Raw genomic sequence first — 7,569 nt, 5'->3', positions numbered from 1 at the left:
TAACTGTTTATTTAATCAACTGTTTTAGAATTAGAAACATTTTCTAACAATGATTTATTTTATAAACTTTTAATTGTAACGAATTATATAATTTTACAGGTTATGAAGTAACTATTATTTTTATTTCATCTCTTTCAATATCGTAATAATTAATTTTTTGCTTTTTTATCTTTGGAAAATTAAGTAACCTTCTTACTCTGATTTCTATATTTAATCATGATTACATTCGTTCAACAACCTTGCCAATCTTCAGGGGCATATTTTAAAAAAAAATAATGTAGTTAGAAAGTTTTTCCTTACATTAAGTTTTGAATATAGCAAAATTTTCTTTTATTATTAATCTACTTTTAATGTGTAATTTTCTTTTCTCTGGTTATTTTCAGTTCAATTTCTTTTTCAAATTTTGGCATTTATTATATAATCAACTGTAACGAAACATATGTCTACAATTAACAACAGTCACTATACATATCACTAAAATATTGTTTATATAGTTAATTACCCCTTTTCACACTGATTTATGATCTCCTATGGCTAATTTGGCATCAGTTACTGTTTATTTATCTTCGGTGGATATTTCAGAAATATATTTTACTAATTATGTTTGTGTAGTTATGTATTGTATATTATGTAGTGTGCACCTACCCTTCTCATATCTTTTATATTTAACTATTCTATTTTACAAGTTTTGTGATGTTTCTACTGTATATTGTTACATTATTTGCATATTATTTTATATAATATATTTTGCTTTTTGAAATAATGTAATAATTATTGCTATTTCTATTATATCCCTTTTAGTTTTTATAGTTCTGGTACTTATTTTCAAATATGTACTCATTTAGTTATATGTATAAGGAAATCTAAATATATTTTATTTTTTCTCAGAGAACTAGCATTGATTTGACTAAACTCTACCATAAATTATAAAAGACAATTTTTAGATTTTATAGATGCGTAAAGGTCTATTTATTATTATTATTTATTTTGCTATCAAGGTTTTTAAACTATGACATTACATAAAAATAATTGAAATACTTTGGTAATTTCATACCATTTACATCTTTCCTAGGATCAACTGATAACAAGAAGAGATCCACTTCAGTGTCAAATATGTAAAGTACCTTTCATAGTGATTCGTATCTTTGAGGAGTGTCCTCGATAGAGATAGATCATGGAAAAATGTGGTGCTCCTCGACATCTCTCGAGGGTCTTGGGTGACAATGATGAGAATATAAAAAAACCATCAAGTACATTAAAACCATCAGAATACTTACACTGGTTTGACTCTGAATTGTTTATTGTAAAATTTTACTTTTTTCTAAAAAAATGTTCTGATCTTTACTGTTAATTTTGTATGTATGATTTATTAAATGGAATGTTTTAAAATCTAATATAATCCAGCAGCAGGTTCTTTTTATGGTATAGAAACTTTACTTCCAAACTGTGTATTAAAATATTCATTTCAAAAAATGACTTTTCCACCTTGTTTTATGATTTTTTTACTTCATATTTGTATGTGTTTAAGAGCCATAAAAATAATCTTTTTTATTCAGGAACAACATTAATTTTTTTTTTTAAGTAGTTGGCCTCTAAAATTTGACGATATCTGATTTTTGGAAATACATACACAATCCATTTTGAAATGTTTTTTTTTTGTTACCTAGACCACTTAGATATTTTTAAATGCATTATAACTATTGTAGATTATTTCACTTATATGTTGTACTAATTCATATGTTGGGGAGTATCAGTGTCAGATAAAGTTGACTTATGTCATTCTAGGGTTAAAGACCATTTGATTGTACATTGATATGGAGAGTTTAGTGTAATAAATAGTTAGTCGTTTTTGAGAAAATCGGAAACAATGTAGAAAATTGATTCCATGAAGTTTTTCAAGTTTTATTGAAATTATTCATGACTTTCTTTGATAGTTTGTTAGTTATAATCAATTGATAATTGATATTTATAAACTTCATATATTGGAGTATTTTATCGAACTAGTTGCTGTCACATTCATACTGACCTTAAATATATTATTTCAGTTTCGTAGGACTTTTCGTTTTTTTAGCTAGGCTCTTCACAGACAGACATACAGACTATTTTGCGACAATAGGTTTGTTTTTTAAAAACTTATTTACCTCAAAGCAGGAAATGCTGTTGAAAAGTCGATTAACAATATTTTCAGGATCAAATACCTATCTTTTATCATATTATTTCACATTTTAAAACAAATAAAGGTTTAAAGAAGTTTATATAGGGTTTAACTTTCTTTGAAATAGTATAATGAATATAAATCTTTATTTATGAAGATGGTCAGGGTTGCGGTCAAAAAGAACAAAAATTATTTATTTTGTGACGTTTCGTCCCACTTTATAGAACTATATCAGGGCTGTTCAAGATGATCGCTTAACAGACTTATAAAATAAGAAGAGTGTGTATTACCAGAGGGAATATCCAATGGTTGAAGGGTTACAATACCAGTGGAAAAAAATTGAGATCGAGGTGGTGAAGATGCATTCTGCGAAGATTCATCTTGGACAACCATGATGAAGCTCTATAAAGTGGGTCGAAACGTCGGAAAATAAATAATTTTAAACTATTTTTGTTCTTTTTGACCGCAACCCTGACCATATTCTTGATATTTGAAATTATACAGTCAATTGTTTATGCATATTAAAAATCTTTATTCTTCATAAAATCTAAAGTAAATTTGCTTTATGGGAGGTTTACAAACTTAAAACAAGTATTCAAAAGAAAACTATTAGTAAACAAACATTTCAATACTGAAAAAATCCAATAATTTTGTTAGAGTGCAAGTAATAGTTTTGTATAGGTGCATTTACACTATTTTATGACAGGTATTCCCGAACGAGCGTTCAACATGACCGATTTCTATACGAGTGATTTTACTTTCGAAAACCTAATGAGAGATTCGATTTGCCAATAACGTTTCTAATGGCCGGCTGTCCCCTTATTAGCATTCCCCCGGCAGCCGACGAAACGAAACCGAAGAGGGTCCTAGCCAAGTTTTCACCCCGCACTTCTCGTGGTTGCATTGAATCCGGAGAATTGGATGTCTTCATGTAGGAGGTGGTCGTTGGTTCATTCCCATTATATGGTAATGGCGATATTCCACGGCTACTGGAAACGGCAGGAAATTACATGCAAATCCTTCTTTATGTCTTCGAACGGGAAGTTGCTGCAAATGAAGACAATATCCAATTACAGATTATCTCTAAAGTGGACGTATTTACGATTGTGGCAAAATGAATGACTCTGGGAAGTTAGGCAGTTAGCCAATGTGCCAATGTGCCAAGGTGTAGAATAGAATGTGAATAATAGGTGAAAAATAGATAATATTATATATATAAATGATTGAATTTATTCGTATTTTTGAAAAATACGAAGGAGATGGTCGGGGGTGCGGTCAAAGGGAATCAAACTAGTTAAAAACCATTTAATTGCTGAAGTTTCCCAGCACTTTGTAGAGCTTCATCAGGGCTGTTATAGTTGGAAGATACCCATACAGTGCTTCCAAAGTTGGACGAAACGTCGACAAAGAAATAGTTTTTAACTATTTTGGTTCTCTTTGACCGCACCTCTGCCCATCTCCTTCATATTTTGAAAAATAGATAACTTTGATTCGAACTGGAAAAGCCGAGATCGCACTATTTTCCCCGATCGCCTTACAACTGCGTTATTTTTTGTTAAACTGTTATATTCTAGGCATGAATTTTTTCGACAAATAGTTTGTTTTTATGATAGTTGATAGTGTTAAGTTGATTAAAAAATAAAAAGTTTAAAAATTAATGAAACTGTGACAAAATAGGGTAATTTGACTAGTAATTAATGATCTGGGTAGAATAGCCTGCAAAACTTTTTTTTTTAAAGAATCGGACGTGAGGTGTAAATTTATATTTAAGATTGTCCATGAGGATGGCCGAATTGGCCGAAACGTTGGACTTAGATATAATAAAGAGTATTGTGACATAAATGGATACCAGTTAATTTGTTTAAAATATCACATTTTATTTTAGAAATTTTAAGAAATAAAAAATAAAAAAAGGCATTTATAATAAGAAATAAAACATGTACAACTCATCAAGATGGAAATCCATTTTTCTTCACCTTAGAGAGAGTAAATACATTGGGTTGTTGTAAAACAACGTAGCCATCAATACATAATTGAACATATGTACACTACAATAAATTAACATTTTCCATTTATTAAACAATAACTATTAATAACCTAAATTCAATACACTTCAAATTCTTTTTTTAACAAAAAAAAATTGTTTTCCTCATTATCGCACAAAGTCAAAAATTAATAATATAAGAACGAGTTTCTAAAAATTCGGATTCTAAGTAGTTTAATAAAATAGAAAAATTAAATGAAATTTTTTCTGGGACATCTAGTCCTCTAAGAATAATTAATTCTAATGAAAATTTGAATACCAGTTGTCTGGCATAAAATGGTTTTATTACATTTTTTTTTTAATTTGAAATAAATATTATATTTGAAAGGAATATGGTCCGGGTGCGGTCAAAAAAACTCAAATAGTAGAATTATACTATTTTATTGAGCCAAATAGTTTTAGAAATTTAGGCTCAATAAAATAGTATAATTCTACTATTTGAGTTTTTTTGACCGCACCCGGACCATATTCCTTTCATCTATACACACGGTCAATCAATAATCTTCCAGTAAATATTATATTGTGTTCACTATAAACGTTTTTTATAAAATAGAGGGATACATTGTTTAAGTGAGTAAATATTCTTTTTATTCTTTCAAATTGTTGACAATATCGTGTTGGCACGGGTTATCCAGAGGGCCACTTTCGTTGACTGTATCCGCTACAACTTTCATTGTCCCTTTAAATTCTCACTGAGGAGTATTATCGAAACTCGCCCGAAAAGGCTGGCCACGTATTCCAACTCCAGTACGTGCCCTACAAGAACACTTTCCATACGCTCCGTATGCGGATCGCTACCATTCCAAAGAGTTATAGAGCTGTAGCATTATCGTTATTGTTTGTTTATTCGGAAGAGTTGACTTCCTCATAGCGTAACAGTTCCTGAACGTCACAAAAATGACACTGCGTCACTGGGACTGTAACAGTCAGTACAAAAGCCGGGAAGAAAAAAAGGCAGTTATCTCACCCCAATTTATTACTTTAATGAAAACTATGTATAATCAATAGTCAAAACAGGTGAGACTGCCAAGTATAGGTAGGGGGAATAAAAAATGGCGGCTGTTTCAAAACCTTAAAAAACATTAATTTTTCATTCGGTGCTCTATATCTGAAAAACTACTAACAGCACTAGAAAACCTAAGAGAACATTATTTAAAGAAGAGTAAGTATACTGAAATATTAGCCCTAAAAGAGCTATTTACGTCCAATACTTCTCGAGATAAAGCTTTTCAAAAAGCGAAATTTCTTAAAAATCTACTGAAAGATTAGTAGATAGTTAATTTATTTTGAGAAATCTATATTTAAGGAACTATGTGACGTACAGATGTCTATTAGCACTCAAATTAAAACTATTTTAATGGAATATAAAGAAATTTATGACCTTTACCTTCGTAGGAATAGTAGTTTTCATGATATTTACTAAAATAAATTGATTTATAGTTGTTGGGACAATAAGTTTCATTTATGAAAAACTTCATTTCAGGAACTATTGGACGTACAGATGTCTGCCAACGCTCAAATTAAAGCGTGTTAAATTTACTACAAAATAGTTAATTATATTTATCTTTTTAGGAGTAGTAGTTTTTATGATATTTGACAAAATAAACTCACAAAATGTTAATTTCTAATTGTTCGTATAAAATGTTGGATTTTTGAAAAAATATATCTCTAGATCCAAAAGATGTACATATGTCTGACAACACTCAAAATAAAGGAAATTTAACTTTCTATAAAGTAGTTTATGACACTTATCTTCGTAGGGGTAGTAGTTTTTATGATAATCACATATGAATATAAATTTGGCTAATAAAAATTTGTCCGAACAATTATAAATCAATTTATTTTAGCAAATTTCATGTAAACTATTACTTCTACGAAGATAAACATCATAAACTACTTTATAGCTCATTAAACTAGCTTTAATTTGAGTGCTAATAGACATCTGTACGTCAAATGGTTTTTGAGATATAAATTTTTTTAAATAAATTCACTAACTACTGATCTTTCAGTACGTCCCATACAACATTTTTCTGAAACGTTGCTTTTTAAAAAGCTATATCTCGAAAAGTATTTAACGTAAATAACTCTATTAGGGCTCATATTTTAGCAAATTTACTCTTCTTTAAATGACTATTCTTAGGTTTTCTTGTGTTGTTCCTACTTTTTAAGATATAGAGCTCCGAATGAAAAATTAGTTCTTTTTATCGCTTTGAAACAGCCGCCATTTTTTATTCCCCCTACCTATACTTGGCAGACTCATCAGTTTTGACTATTAATTATACATAGTTTTCATTAAAGTAATCAAAAATTGGGGTGAGATAATTTCCTTTTTTCTCCTCTTGGGCTCTTGTACTATTAGGTAGTTGAGATGGAATTTGCTATCGTTGCGGTACTATCCCTGTTAAAGCTAGAGAGAGGTCATTTTCCCCTAATAATTTCTATTATCCGAACACCTCATTACAGCAATTAGTTGGTATTACCTAGCTTAGACTGTAAATATTTTCATTTTCCAAGGTAAATAGGCGTTATTTTCGAAGATAGGTAAAAATTAAATGTATTAACCATTGTAATGAGGTGTTACGTTCCCTATTGCCACGACTCTTCTCCACAACGGAAAACGAGAGTTGTAGATCCAGTGACCTGGATCTGTGAGAATCGGGATCAAGTTACTAATGACCGGAGGATTTTCGATCTAGTCGCCATTTCCCACAGCTCGCTATGGATTGCTAATATTCACGTATCTGTCTGCCAACATGCAATATCTCACCTTTATTTATGAGAACAGAATAACTAATACTGTTAATTATCCTTTTATACTTAAAAAAAAAAAGTTCGTTATATGTAGAAACCTACTAATTCCAAGGGTTCGAATCTGTGCAGAAAATTATCTGTTACACTATAGCCGTCAGTCAACCCTGTGGGTTCTGGAACCCTTCAGGGAGTCCAACCAGGCCCATAAATTGGGTACCCTTAATTAGGTAAAAATCTGACTCTGACCAAATCACCTCCTTGCACAACCTTTAGTCTAGTACCAGTTCTTTCTTACGAAGTACTGCACCCTTGATTCTTTTTTTTTTTTATTAAGTAAGTTTTTAAACCGTATTTCTATGCAGCAAAAAACAGAAAAATGCGCAGTAAAAACCCAAACTCTGCAAAATTGTGTAGTAAAAACTCAGCATATGTATTAAACAACCAATTCCTGCAATAATCATCTTTATTGTTTAATTTATAATATTAATAAATGGAAAACTTACCTAAACTTATTTGAAAACCTCGCTAATTATTCTCTACATTTATGTAAACGTACATAAAAAACTAAACTATTTTATTTAATAAATAACTCAAATACTATCCAATTATAGTCTCAAAA

Source organism: Halyomorpha halys, unplaced genomic scaffold (assembly GCF_000696795.3).
Source record: "Halyomorpha halys isolate HHAL.00 unplaced genomic scaffold, Hhal_1.1 Scaffold3.1, whole genome shotgun sequence".
Lineage (NCBI taxonomy): Eukaryota > Metazoa > Arthropoda > Insecta > Hemiptera > Pentatomidae > Halyomorpha > Halyomorpha halys.
This window is presented reverse-complemented; position numbering follows the sequence as displayed.